Genomic DNA, 15,505 nt, shown 5'->3' on the forward strand with positions numbered 1-15,505 from the left:
TTCCAGAGGACTGGACACCTATGCAAAAACAACAATGTGCAGAAAGTATAAAGAAATAACATTATCACAAATGTGTGGTTTTTTTTTTTTTTTAAAGAATCCTGAGATGTCCATCAAAGTAAAGGAGGTGAACAAAGCAACAACTAGACTGGATCACAAAAGAAATTCCTGTTACATTATAATCAAAACACTATTCAGAAAACTATATATATTGAAAGTGGCAGAGGAATACATTTCAAGTTCTGTTATATACACCCAAAGTATTGTCATAATGAAAGAAGAAAAACCTTCCGTGCCAAAAGCAGCCTAAAGCAAGTTCTATACAAAAAGCCCACTCTAAAGAGAATACTGGAGGGGGTACTTGATATGGAAGCGATTGATAAACACCCAAATCATGACTGAGAAAAATAAAGATGCTAAGATACTTGTGACTAAGAAAACAGCAAGCACTACAAAAATCAATAAAATGACACACAGTAATTCAGTAGTAACCCTGAATATCAAGACTAGCAGAATGGACCATAAAACAGGATCTCTCTTTTTTTTTTCTGCCTCCAAGAACTATACCTCACTACCAAAGCTAGATAAGACCTTAGGGTAAAAGGAAGCACAAAGATATTACAACAAATGGGACCAGGACACAAACAGTAAAACATTTTTTTAAAAGTTTCTACAATCAAATGAAAATGAAAACAAGGACAATCATATCAATAGATGCCTTCAGGCTTATGACATAATCATCATCCTTTCAGGATGCATGTAACACAATAAAGGCATCTTACAAGTCTATAGGCAACATCATGGTAAGTGCAAAAACATTTCTACTAAAACCAGGAACAAAACAAGGCTATCCACTCTCTCCATTCGTTTTCTGAATAGTACTTGAAGTTTTAGCTAGAGCAACAGAAGGAGATGAAAGAAAAAAGATATAAATAAAAAAGAAATTCAAGTATCTGTTTGCAAGTAGTAGAATTCTGTACATAAAAGACACTACCAGAAAATTCTTGGAACTGACAAATGCTTCCAGTGAAGTGATAGGGTACATAGCACATAAAACATCAGTAGGGCCAGGCGGTGATGGCACATGCCTTTAGTCCCAGCACTCAGGAGGCAGAGGCAGGTGGATCCCTATGAGTTCGAAGTCAACTTAGTCTAGAAGAGCTAGTTACAGGACAGCTTCCAATGCCACAGAGAAACCCTGTCTCAAAAAAAAAAAAAAAAAAAAAAAAAAAAAAAAAAAAAGAAGAAAAAAGAAAAAGAAAAAATTCAGTAGGTTCCAGCAGTCTGGAGGCAGAGGCAGGCCAATTTCTGTGAATTCAAGACCAGTTTGGTATACATAGAGAGTTGGAGGCTAATCAGAGATAAATAGCAAGAGCATGGCTCAAACAAACAAATCAGCACCCTCCTGTGCTTGCTAGTTTTATGTCAGCTTGATACAAGCTACAGTCACCTGAGAGGAAAGAGCCTTATTTGAGACAATGCCTCCAGAAGATCAGGCTGTAAACAGACAAGCCTGTTTTTATTTATTGAAAATATGCAGTACCACACTCTACCCAAAATCTCGCTTTCTGGCATGCCATCTGCAAGCAATGGAGAGCAGCAGCTCCATCTCAGACTGCCCCCTCTCCCAGTACCACTGTTGGGACTTCTCTACTCAGAAGCTTATCCAATTAGATCAAAGGGAAATAGGCTTCTAGCTTCCCAAGAATGTAGCTATTTCTATGTGCTTGCCTTGGATTTTGACCAAAGTGTGAATTAACTCTGACATATTCATCCTGACCTCACCTTAACCTTTTCTTCCATATCTCAGTCATATTCTATTGCTGTGAAGAGACACCATGACCAAGGCAAGGCAACTTATAAAAGAAGGCATTTAATTATGAGGTTGCAGGGTTGGGGATTTAGCTTCATGGTAGAGTGCTTGCCTAGCAAGCATAAGGTCCTGGGTTTAGTCTTCAGCTTAAAACAAAACAAAACCCATTATGGTCTTGCTTACAGTTTCAGAGGTAAGTCCATAACCATCATGGCAAGGAGCAAGGCAAGATGCAGGGCAGGCACAGCACTGGAACAGTACCAGAAAGCTCACATTTTATCCAGAAGTTGGAGGCAGAGAAAAGGGACTGAGCTTGTCCTGGGCTTTTGAAACATTAGAGCCCATCCCCAGTGATACCCCTCCTCCAGGTAAAGCCATGCCTCCTAATGCTTCCCAAAACAGTTCCACCACCTAGTGACCAAGAATTCCAATATCAGACAGTGGGAGCCATTCTCATTCAATTTCATGAAATTAGTTGATCTCATAGATGCTAGGGATTCAACAGGCCTCACACATGTATTAAGTTGCACACACCCCCATGAACTTAATTTTTATCTCCCAAAATCCTGTTCTCTGAATTTTCGTGTAAGGCTCAAGGAAGTGTTTCTTGACCTAAATTTAGATTAGATCCAATTTTCCCATCAAATGATAATTCTGCAGAGGCTGTTCCATGTGCTTTTAACCCTAGCACTTGGGGGTGAGGGCTAGACAGCATTAGTGTGAGTTCAAGGCCAACCTGGCTACTAAGCAAGATCCTGTCTCAAAGGATAAAGTAATAACAATTGTTAGGACATACCTAATTCTTCTTTGTATGCTTCTGTATCCTCAGTGCACAACTAATGTGCCTGGGACAGAGTTGCAGAACAATATAGAAAGAAAAGCAATAAACATTCTTGAGAAAATAGTTAATGTTACTCCTGATAAACCTTGAAGTTAGGAGGCCAGGGAGTAAGACAAAATGTTTCCAGTCTTTTGTCATTGTTCACTCAGTTTTTTTGTTTTGTTTTTATTTTTTATCTTTTAGAGACAGGGTTTCTCTGTGTAACAGTCCTGACTGTCCTGGAACTCATTTTGTCTTCAAACTCACAGAACTCCATCTGCCTGCCTCTGCCTCCTGAGTGCTGGGATCAAAGGCGTGTACTACCTCTGCCTGGCATTAACAGTTTTTGAGTTATACTGTGTGTCATGAGTGAACTTTTTTGTTTTAAGGCCAGTCTCATTATTTTGCTCTGGCTGTCCTGGAACTCACTATATGTAGACCAGGCTGGCCTTGAACGCAAGAGATTTATCTGCCTCTGCTTCCTAAGTGCTGGGATCAAAGGCGTAGACAAGGACCTTGGCCCATGATTGGGCTTGTTACTAGGGATAGAGGAATAACTCATAAACATGTTCGTAAAATGCAATAAAACCTACCACCCAGCTCATGTGGTAAATATGTACATATCAATGAGAAAAAGCAGAGGTACCTTCCTGGATAGCTAAAGGCTGCAGTTGGGCAGAAGTAACAGAAAGATTTTAAAGGGGAAACCCCTGCTTGATGGATTGTCACTCATTAGCTGCGGTCTACATTAAGTTTTTAACATTTTCAAACCGCCCCTCCTCGTTGATTCCTTCCCTTGTCGTTTTCAGCCTACCTACTCAGTTTCTGCATCTAGTAAAATGGGTTCGGAATGATTTATTCCTTCCTCCTGTCTTTCCTTACTTCCTTTTCTCTCCTTGTTTTTGTTTTTGTTTTGTTTTTTAATGTTTTACGGTGCTGGAGATTAGACCCATGGCATTGCTCTAAGCAATTTATACTTTGAATTCACGACGTAGCTAGGTAGGCTTTGTACTTGTGATGCTCCTGCCTCAGCCCTCAGACGACAAGTACTACCTCACCACGCTAGGCTACTGCTGCTAAGTACACCCTATCACTTAGCACAATTGACGCAAGATGGCACGCTCAGCAGTATAGTCACCATAGTAACTATTGCCATGACTACGACAGAACCAGTATTCTCTCAGACCGCGGAGGACGAGCTTGAGTCGGGGTCGATCCCCTCAGGGTGCGAACTTAGCCCGGAGTCAGAGTATTGGGGTAGCTGCTGCCGCCGGGGCCGCGCCGATCCGGGCCCGGGCCCCGCCCCCGCCGCGCGCGCCCGCGCCGCGCCGCCCCCGAGCTGACGTGCGGGGCGGAGCCGCGCAGCGGGCGGGCGGGCTGGTGTGTGGTGAGCTTCCGCGCGGGCGGGTCCGGGGCCTCGCGCGGCGGTTCCACGAGCTTCGACCCTTCGCTCCTTCCCTCCGCGTGTGGGTTCCGGGCCCGGGCGGGGCCGCGCTGCCGCCGGACGCACAGGAACGGTGAGTGTCTGCGCGGGCGCGCGTCGAGTGCGGGGCATTGTCTGGCGCGGGCACGTGCACCCCTCCCCCACCGCGGTCGCGCGGACAACTCAGCGGCGCGGACCGGTGGGCGCCCGGGCGTGCGGGGTGAGAGGTCCGGCGTAAGGAGGCTCCTTCCCGCCGCGCAGCCTCAGACGGGGATCCTTGCAGCCGCGGCGGCTGAGCTTGCGCGGTGACCTGCGGGTGGTCCTGAGACGAGGTCGCCTCGGCAAGTTTGGATTTGCCCGGAGAAATCGTGGCTGAGGAAGGTTGAGAGGAGTCAGCCCTCGGGCGTGCGACAGTGCTGTGTGGCAGTGGAAGCTGTGGAAAGTGAGGACTGGCTGGAGCCAGATTGCAGAAGACAATAATGCTGAGAGTTCATCTCCATTATGCACGTATTTGTGTTAAACAGAAAATGCTATGTCCTGTTTGCAGCTCACTCACATCTTATTTTCATATGCTAGTGTTTCCATCTAGGCACACTAATTATTACTGAGACACCACTTTTAAAATTCCATTTCCTCATTAGCGTAAAATATAACGTATTATTACATATATTCAGCACTATCGTTGCCCTTAAAAAGTAGCAAGTAGAAAAAATAAATGTAGACAGAAAAAACCCACAAAGTTTTAATGTCCAGAAATAATTACTGTGGGTGTATATATTTATGTAGGCTTTTGCAAAAACAGGACCAAAACAGAACAAGTGAGGAGATGGATGCCTTACAGTTCTACTTTTTGTTGTTTGTTTGAGACAGGGATTCTCAGTATAGTCCTGCCTGTCCGGAACTCTCTCTGTAGACCAGGCTGGCCTTGAACTCGGTTTCACGGGCCTATGCCTCCTGATAGCTGAGACTGAAGGCATGCGTCACCACACCCGGCTGACTTTTGCCTTTCATGGGAAACTGTGTAAAGGTTAACTTATCCAACCACTACATGGAAGCAGTCAGCAGTGCTAGCTGGGGAGTCAAGGATGCAACAGCTCGTGGTAGCCTGGACTGAGTCTGTGGCGTGGAACTGGACAGTAAAAAGACAGGATATTTTGGGGATAGAATTAGCAAGACTTGGAAATGGATTGGCAAGGGAAAAGGGGGAGGTCCCATGTAGCACATGTTGGCCTTGAACTCTTGGACCTTCTGGACTGCCAAGAGCCTGGAGTTGCAGGCACCACACCACATGCTGAGGGATGCTTTTTGATTTGTTTTTCTCTTTAGATTGGGTGTGTGTGTGTTTGTTTTGGATATTTTGGTTTTGTTTTGAAATAGGTCTCTAGCTCAGGCAGGCTTCAAACTCAATATATAGCCAAGGTTGGCTTTGAATTCTAGATCCTTCTGTCCCCCACCTCCAGAGTGCTGAGATGATAGGCTTTCGCCAACATGTATTGAGCAATGGAATAGATAACTGTACCATTGAGATGGGGAACCTTGAGCTCTATTTTGAATGAAATTTGTGGTACTTACTTGTTTCAAGGTCAGTATGTTGACAAAACAGTTAACACATGACAGTATAAAACAAAAGATTAAAGGATAAAGCAAAGGACAGAGAAGAAATAGAAAATTATATTTCCTCTCTGGAAACCAAGAAGTTCCTAGAGTAGGAATTGGTCCTTTGGACTGGTAAGATGGTCCTAGTTCCATCCCCAGGACCCACATGGTAGAAAGAAGCAACTGAACCCCGTAAATTGTTCTCTGACCTCCATATGCATGGTGCTTACCCACATATGTCTGCAGACACACACTTTCCCCTGAGGTTTATCTTTAGCCCTTTTTGGTTACTGGCTAGTTTTAGTGTTTTTTTGCATGATTTAAAAACATTTATTTTAAGGGTATGGGTGTTTTGCCTGCATGTATGTCTGCACCACATACATGAGGTGCCCACAGAGGCTAGAAGAGGATGCCTGTTGTGATTTTAGATAAGCAGCTCTCTGGAGAGAAAGATGCCCTGTGACAGAGTTCACATGGAGAGGTTTTTTTTTTTTTTTTTTTTTTTTTAATTAGGGGAAAGGCATCATAAAAGGGGAGAAGAGGGGAGACTGGCCTTTGTGGACAGGAGAGAGGAAAGAGGCAGATGGAGGGGAGGGAGAGGAAAAGAGGGAGAGAGAAGGTGGGCAGGGTCCTTTTAAAGGGGAATGTGCACAGGTGATGCTCTTAGTGGCTACAGCTGAGGGTGTATCCTGTCAGAACTCCCAAGTTCAAACCAGTACAGAAGCCTGAATACTAAGAGTCAGAGCCTAAGGAACTGGAGTTAGACTTGTGAGCCACAATGGGTGCTGGGAATAGGACCCGTGAGAAAGCAACCAAGTTTGTTTGTTTTTGTTTTGATTTTTAAGATTTTATTTATTATGTATACAGTGTCCTGCCTGCATGTATGCCTGCAGGCCAGAGGAGGACATCAGATCTCATTACAGATGGTTGTGAGCCACCCTGTGGTTACTGGGAATTGAACCCAGGTCCTCTGAAAGAACATCTAGTGCTCTTAACCACTGAGCCATCTCTCCAGCCCCAAGGAACTTGTTTTCTGTGCTTGGAGATGAAACCCAGGGCCTTTTGTGTCCCAGGCAGTCACAACTGTGAAGTACGTCTCCAGCCTTTTTATTTTTGGTTTTCTGATTTATAGTTAAATGTCCTTTAGGTATTGTACATGGTTTTGTATTAGCTTGTAAAACTTTCTCTGTAAAATTTCCTAAAGTTTTAAGTGCTGTCTGCTGTGTATTATTTGGCGTGCTGTAGTTTGTTATGTAGTTTGTTAGTCATTTGAAATAGGAGGTTTGAGTTCACATGGACAAGGGTAGCTTAAACCACCTGTTGTATCTGCATATGTGATGGGATTACAGGTATGCCAACATGCCCAGCTAGAATACCTTTTTACTATAGTTATAAGAAGACTCATGCTTAGTGGTGGTCTGTAACCATAGCTGCTGTCACCCTTAAAGCAGAAGGATCAGGGAACTGGAGGGTTAGCTCAGCAGGTTTGTTTGTTTGTTTGTTGAGACAAGGTTTCTCTGTAGCTTTGGAACCTGTCTTGGAACTTATTACTCTGCAGACCAAGCTGGCCTGGAACTCACAGAGATCCGCCTGCTTCTACTTCCTGAGTGCTGGGATTAAAGGCGTGTGACACCACCACCCAGCTAACTCATCGATTTAAGAGTACTTGCTGCTCTTGAGATCCCAAGATTAGTTCCCAGTACCCATGTCACTGCTGACTGTAACTCCAGCTCCAAGAGATCCTGTACCCTTTCTGACCTCCAAGGGTACCTGTATGCATATGTACATACATATAACTTATATGTGTACACATAAATAAAAGTAAGTTTTTAAGTCTGGAGGAATGGCCCAGTGGTTAAGAACACTTGCTGCTCTTACAGAGATCTGGATTCACTTCTCAGCAACCATATGATTGCTCACAACTAACCCTAAACTTCAACACTGGGTCCTCTTTTGGCCTCTGAGGGTATGAGGCACACATGCATTATACTTACCTCCATGTACACACATTAAAGAAAAACTTAAAGCATCTCTGTGTAGTAGATGAACTTTATTTTTTTGCATTTTTTATTTTTAAACTGAAAAATCACTAGCTTAAAGCTGCAGAGTAAGTTCAAGGTCAGCCTGAGCAATTTAATTTAGCAAAACCATGTCTCAGAATAAAGTATGAAGTCCAGGGTGGTGCAGGGAAGGATGGGGGATATATAGCTCTGTGGTATGGGAGTCACATTGCATGGATAAAGCTCTAAGTCACTCAGGTGCCTATAGAGAACTAAGACTTATAGCTCTGTGACTACAGCCCACCTAGGATGTACCTTACACTCATTTGGGAATATTTCATTTCCTCTGTCTGGTATATTCTCAGAACTACTTGGGACTGACTATTCTCATTCAACTATGCATTTAAAAATTTTTTATATATTGTTTGTGTGAATTTATGCATTTGGGTACACACTTGTGTAACCCTGTAGGCCAGAAGAGTGCATCAGGTCTTTCACAGCCAGAGTTACAGGCATGTGTGGGACATCTAGGTTGTTATGTGTGTGCTGGAGTCCATATCTGACTTCCAATCCTAATGGTTATGCAGGAAATGATCCATTGATCTATCTCTCCAACCTGCCACCCTAGGATTTTCTTTTCATTATTTTTTTTAAGATTTACTTTTTATGTGTATGAGTATTTTGTTTGTATGTATGTCTGTGTACCACATGAGTGCCTGGTGCCTATGGAAGTAAGAAGAAGACATTGGATTTCCCTGGAATTGTAATTAGGGATGGTGTGAACCACCACGCGGGTTCTGGGACTGAGACTTCTGCAAGAACAAGTGCTCTTCACCACTAAGGCAGATCTCCAGCCTTCAACTGTGCATTTTCGATTTTCTTACCTTGACTATTGGTTGCATCTTTAAATTAGCCACTGTGTCTTTAATCCACTCCTTGTTAGTCTGTATACTATTGCCCATTGGAGGATGGGGTGAAGGCACTTTTCCCTTGCAGAAAAACAAGAGTGTACAGTGGGTTGTCTTCACACCCTTCTGCCTGTGTGGTAATGAAAACAGCTGGAAGTGGAACTTGGTGGCAGTGCTGTGCAGGGTTCTGGGTTCTGTTAGCAGTATTACAAGAGGAAAAAACTTGCCTTTGTTGTTAGTGGTGGTGAGTTTGTGTGGGTTCCTAAATTGTGTTTATGTATTTTGAGGGGTTGGGAGTGGGGCAGGCTGATACTCTGTAGCCCTGGGTGGCCTAGAGTTCTCTGAGTATGACAAGCAGGCCACAAACTGCTTGGCATTTATCCTTTCTCCACCTCCCTAGTGCTGAGGTTACAGTTATGAGTCACATGCTTGCCTTTCTGGGAGAGGGAGGGTGGTGGAGATAGGGTTAGGATACTCAACTGAACCTGGCTTTGAACTCAGGATCCTGACAGTCTGCCTGCCTTATCCTTCCCAGTTCAAGGCTTAGAATCGAAAGCCACTAGAGTCAACATATGACCTGAAACTCTTGATTCAGTTGTCTTGGGATTACATAAGCATTCATCCACGTTTTGGCTAGGCATTGCACACCTGAAACTGCAACCGTTTAAGTTAAAACAAGAGGATTGTTAAATCAAGGCCTGCCTGTGCACCAAGAGGAGTTTATAAAACTGGGGTTTACAACATGGGTGAGTTGGATTTTCCTTAGAAAATGAAGGATGAAGAATGTTGTAGAAAATGAAAAGATCAAGATAAAGTCTGAATCCATTGAAAGGCATTTGTGCATTTAGGCATGGGAACTTTAATTCTGCAGAGAATTAGTTTTCACTAGGCAAAGGCTGTGATTTCTGGTCAGAAGAGTGAGCAGAGGGAGTTTTTAGTTACATGGTTGTAACTGTGTCAGGGGTAGTTGGGTGTGGTGGGGTATGACCATAATCTCAGCACTTGGAAGCTGGGGTGAGGGCTTCTCATGGGGGTTTTTGGTTTTATGTGTGTGTTTTAAGACATGGCCCCACTATGTATCCCTTGCTATCCTGACTTACTGTGTAGACAAGTTAGCCTTGAATTCATACCACTCTGCCTCAGAAGTACTAGGATTAAAGGCCTGTGCCTCCAGGCTTTCCTATACTACAAGGTTTGGCTGTGTTTTTAAGATGGAACATGAAGGCTGGGCATTGGTGGCACATGCCTTTAGTCCCAGCACTTGGGAGGCAGATCTCTGTGAGTTCGAGGCCAGCCTGGTCTACAGAGCTAGTTCCAGGAAAGGCTCCAAAGAGAAACCCTGTCTGGAAAAACAAAAAGCAAAACACACAAGAACAAAAAACAAACCACACACACACACACACACACACACACACACACACACACACACACGGAGCACGATACATATTTGAAAATATAATAAAGAGGACTATGAATGCTAGTAGTTATGTCTGCTGGGGGAATGTCTACCTAGGCTGGTAGTTTATTGACTATTTTCAGACACTTGGGAGGAAGGGTGTGGGAGAAGATGTGTTAGATGAGGTGCTCAGGTGGGGTGGGTGGGTGTCTGAGCTTGGACCTGATAATGCTAACCCAAAGGATGGACTTCTCAGGCAGAAGGAACCAGAAACAGAAGTCCAGAACATTTGAGACTATTTGAAAGACAGAGAAGGACAGCATGTCTGGATTGGAGATCAAGGATAGAATGGGGCCAGAGAAGGAAGTAGGCAGATCATGTCACAGCTTGTGAATTGACCCTTAAGTGCTGTAGGAAGCTGTTAGTGAGGCAAGCAAGTAGTAACATGATAAGAAAAATCTTTTATAATGCTTTTCTTAACAGGTATAGTTTGCACACAGTGAAACAGAGATTTTAAACTGTGCAGTTGGCTGATTTTTCATGTAACTTACGTTCTTTACAGTCACCTGAAAGAGCTTTTGTTCTCTCCCAAGTTAGCCGCCACCAGCAGCACCCTCAGCTATATCCAAGTTTCTCTGATTAATCTGGTCCACAGAGTGAGTTTCAGGACAGCCAGGGCTAGACAAGAAACCACGTCCTGAAAAAAGTTTCTCTGGCCATGCATTTATTTGTTTGATGAGGGATTTAATAAGTAGAATCCTTCAGTATGTACCCTTGTTGTAGTTCCTCTCTCTTGCCGTGAAGACCCAGATTCATCTTTGTTGCTTGATTAGGTATACCAGTTTTGCATTCTATATAGATTTCTGGAATGGGTCATAGATTTCTTGTTCTGATACTTAATACTGGAGTGTTGATTGTCATGTTCATAGGGCTGAAAGTTTTGTCAGACCTGAAGAATGTGGAAGGGAGGGCAAAGGAGCATTGGATTACTGCCTGGATCTTAGGAGAGTCCTACCTGTGAGTGCGTGTGTGCATGCCTGCGTGCGTGCATGTGATTGTGATGTGCTCCACTCCACCCCCCACTGCCAAACCCAGAGAGTGCTCAGATCTCATTCATTCCAAGATTCACACAAAATTACTGATAAGATATTTGATGTAGTCTATGGCAGATCTTTCCAAGAGCCTTAATGTGCAGATTTTATTTTCTCCTTGCCCTCAGAATTGTCTGCATTTCATGTGAGATTGACAGGGTTCTCAGGTTCTAGGTCTTAACCTGCAATTAGAAGTTAGACCTTTTATAGTAAGAGCTACTAGTAATGGGCTTGGTGAGGTGGCAGTCCCAGCACTTAGGGGTGGGGGGTGGCAGGCAGAGCTCTGCAAATTCAAGGCCAACCTGGGCTACATAGAGAGTTCCTAGCTCAACAAAAAAATAAGTAAACCCCTGTGGCAGTATTATGTAATTAGTGTATTTTCATTTTTGCTTGGCTGGCTTTGGGTAGTGACATAGCATCTTGCCTCATGTCTCTTCATGACCTTGAGCTTACACTATAGATGGAGCTGTCCATGAACTTGCAGCAGCAGCAGCAGCAGCCCTGTCTCCTACATCTAGGTTTTACAGGCGCTATTATACCCTACACTTTTATATTTTAAAGCATAAACCACTAAATGAATGTTACCATTGTCAAAACTCACTTGTTTGTGTTATTTGAATAAACAGGATAGGTTTAAGTGGTAACATTTGTTTCATATTGTTTATGGAAAAAATTATATTTATATTTATATTTATATTATATTTATATTTTTTAAGTTTAACTTGGCAACATTCGTTTTCTATGGGAATGTTGTTTTGGTGAGGATAGAAACTGTAAGTTGGAGGCCAGAGATTTGTGTTAACACACTTAGCCTGCTGTTGGCCCTGGGCTTGACTCTGCGGGTATGGTAGGGAGAAATTAAGTTGGAAGTCTAGATTACAGAAATGGTTTTATTTTATTTCCACCATTTCATTTATTTCTGTATTTGATTTTGGTTCAGTAAATCCACTCCCACAGATGAACTGTGAGAGTAAAAGATTTATATCCCCATCTCACTATTCCTTCCAGTTTCAACTGATTGAAAGTTTAGGATTAGTAAACTGAGGGTCTCCTGCCTTTAATCCCAGCACCCAGGATGCCAAGGCAGGCAGATTGCAGAGTCTCAGGCCAGCTAGGACTACATATTGAGACCTTGCTCAAAAACCAAATGAAAACCTGCTTGAGTGTCCTTTCCATAAATCCAAAATGTAATATAATAATGGTATTTCATTACACAGTTATACTCCCATGTAAGGGAGTATGACTTTGTAAATGTGCCTAGCCTTAGCTGTAATTTACTACAGTATTTATTGTTTTTGGTAGACAAACAGCCCTGAATTATCCTAAAAATTGCAGGATGTTTGCTCACACTTTAATATGTTTAGCTGAAACTTATATAGGCTTTAAAATGGCTGTGATGGCCTGGAGAAATGGCTCAGAGGTTAAGAGCATAGGCTGCTCTTCCAGAGGTTCTGAGTTCAATTCCCAGCACCCATGTGGTGGCTCACAACCATCTATAACAAGTGTTCAGGCATACATGCAGGCTGAACACTGTATACATAATAAATAAATCTTTAAAAAATGACAATGGGAAGCTTCATTTCAAGGTTTTTGGGGTTTTGATGTTTTTGTTTTTTGAGATAAGGTTTCTCTGTGTAGCCCTGGCTGTCCTAGAACTTACTCTGTAGACCAGACTGGCCTCAAACTCAGAGAGCCGTCTGCTTCTGCCTCCTGAGTGCTGAAATTTTAGGGATGTGCCACCACTGCCTTGTTCATACCAAGTTCTGAATGTAACAAATTATGTCAGTGTAAATTAATTCAATGATGGCTTTCTTCCTTATCAGTTCCCTCTTAGATTGTTCATGTCTCCCTTCTTACCCTCAGTTTGTACAGCAAAGACCTCTTTTTGTTTTGTTCTTGGAGTGAGAATAAAATAGCAGTAGTTTGTTTTCAGTGAACTTTCGTGTCCTCATATATCTTTTTAGGGAGGATTATTGTTTGGGAAGTGGAAGGACACTACACATTGTGAATTTTATAGATAGGTAAAGGTGATACTCTACTGGACCTGTCTTCACAGAGAATGCCATGGGCCTTTGGCACACTTTCCAAAAGTTAGAGGACCACTGAGAAAATGGTCTGGCTCAGGTTGGAAGATGTGCTGGGATTTATTGAGCTCTGTAAGTAGATTTTTGGGTCTTGTTTGGTTTTATTTGTAAGAAATTAGGGATTAAAGAGATTGTTCAGCAGTTAAGAGTACTAGCTCTTCTTCCAGGGACCTGGATTCAATTTCGAGCACCCATATGGCAGCCTGTTAACTCTAACCCCTGGGGACCTGAAACCTCTAGCCTCTGTAGGCACCTTTATTCAATGTGGACACACCCCCTCACCCTCCCCACATTATATGTAATAAAAATAAATTAAGCATATTGCTTTTTTAAAATTTTATTTCTTTTGAGTTTTTTTTTTTTTCTTTATATCACCCAGATACTCTCAGATTGACTAAACTAATCACAAACCAAAGATGAAACAGTCTTTCTGACTGATGTTTGTGTTTTGAGGCAAGTTCTCAGGGAGTCCAGGCTGGCCTTGAATTCATTGAGTAATGGCCCTTCCTCCAACTGAATGTTGTGATTTGAAATGTCTGCTGTCTGCTGGTTTGTTTGAATGTGGTATTGGGGATTGAACCCAGACTTCAAGCATGCTGGACAGGCACCCTTGCACCTGAGTTGCATCCCTACCTAGCCCTTCTCTTTACTAACTTATAAAGAAATAATAGATTCCAGACCTTCTAAAAATCTTACATTCTAAATTACAGCAAGTAACTCAACATGTAAACAAACTTTACATGATTGGAAGCTCAAATGTGCTGCATACTTTTTGGAATATTTCAAAATTTAGTGTTTTTACCTGAAAGAACAAGTCTGTAAAAAAACCAAATTGTTATCCAGGATTTCCATATCTGTCGTACAATGACTCACTCTTGCCTGACTGTCTCTGGGATAAGCTAATTCAGTGTTCTTGAGCACCCTCTTGGTTTTCTGTTTTAGGTCTTTTTTGTTGTTGTTGTTTGTTTGGGTTTTGGTGGTTGGTGGTGGTGATGGTTTTTTGAGACAGGGTTTCTCTGTAGCTTTGGAGCCTGTCCTGGATCTTGATCTGTAGACTAGACTGGCCTCAAACTCACAGAGATTGGACTGCCTCTGCCTCCAGAGTGCTTGGATCAAAGGTGTGCGCTACTACCACCACCCTGCTAGTTTTATTATTTTATGTGTATGAGTGTTTTGTCTATGTGTCCCAGCAGGGGCTAGAAGAGGGCCTTAGATTTTCTGGAGCTGGAGCTAAAGGCAGTTGCAAGCCACCATGTGGGTGCTGAAAATCCACCCAGGTCCTCTAGAAGAGCAAGCAGTGCTCTTACCTGCTAAGTCATGTTTCCAGGCCCTCATGATGTTTGAGACAAGGTCTCATACATCTTAGGGCAGCCTCCAACTTGATATGTAGCCAAGGCTGGCATTGAATTCCTCTGCTGTGCACCACAGCAGGCTTCTAATTTTTGTTTTGCTCTTAGTGTAAGAACTAAGTGAAGAGTTGAGGTGCTGTTAAATTGAAGTTTTTGTCTGAATACAACATTTAAAAAAAATGTTTTTTGAGTGGAAAAAGTGAACTGGGCAAATTTTACTGTCATATATTTTAGGGCATTTCCGTACAAAATAAATAGTTCTGAGTTAACAATTTACTTTTATTAGGTCATAGATTGGGGTGGACAGTTCAAAAGGACACTGAGAGGGATTACTGGGGAGTAAGGAGTTTATTTGAAACCTTATTAGCACCATGGACAGACAGAAGGGTAACACAGAACTAACTCCAAGAGGAGTTCAGGCCCTAGAGTTCAAGAGTCTCTCCCACATGGTAAAGGAGGGAAGATACTTGAACCCTTTTTTAGGTTTACTTTTCTTTCGTGTGTGGGTGTTTTGCCTGCATGTATGTCTGTGCGGTGCCTGTGGAGGCCAGAAGAGGACTTTACTCCTGGAACTGAAGATACAGACTGGTTAGCCACCTTGTGGGTGCAGGTGCTGGGAACCAAACTCTGGCCTTCTGGAAGAACAGACACTGAGCTTGTCTCCTGCCCCTACTTACACTGTTGAGGATGCAGTTCCATTCATGATGGGCTCTCTGATTCTTGGGTACAGGGTAGAAAATAGGGGAGACTTGGCACAGGTGAGTCTGCTGGCTGGAACTCAGCAGTGTCCCAGTTGGGTACCTGTCAGTATCTGTGAGACCTGAGCAGAGACTGCATTTTGACAACACATTCTTAAGATTATTACTGTTTTTAAGGATCCCTCCTCCCTCTTTTTTATTTTTTGATTCAGAGTAACTGTGGTGCCTGGGCTGGCCTTGATGTTGTGGTCCACTCCCTTAGTGTCAGGTATATGGACATATTCCACAACACCTGCCTTCATTTAAAGGAAGCATCCCAAGAAATAT

The 15,505-nt window shown here is 42.9% G+C and overlaps 1 protein-coding gene across 6 annotated transcripts in view; it reads left to right on the forward strand.

The window, feature by feature from the left end:
• The first annotated feature begins 3,981 nt into the window (after positions 1 to 3,981).
• Positions 3,982 to 15,505, forward strand: part of Yeats2 (YEATS domain containing 2) — a 98,436-nt gene continuing 86,912 nt past the window's right edge. For 3 of the 6 annotated variants that reach the window (XM_051191134.1, XM_051191136.1, XM_051191137.1), the window contains exon 1: positions 3,982 to 4,150. The gene's annotated coding sequence lies outside the window, so the exon portion shown is untranslated. Of the gene's footprint in view, positions 4,151 to 4,479; positions 4,499 to 15,505 lie in introns of those variants that run through there. The other 3 variants (XM_051191139.1, XM_051191135.1, XM_051191138.1) reach the window with 3 other exon arrangements.

This window comes from Phodopus roborovskii, unplaced genomic scaffold (assembly GCF_943737965.1).
Source record: "Phodopus roborovskii unplaced genomic scaffold, PHOROB, whole genome shotgun sequence".
Taxonomy (NCBI): Eukaryota; Metazoa; Chordata; class Mammalia; order Rodentia; family Cricetidae; genus Phodopus; species Phodopus roborovskii.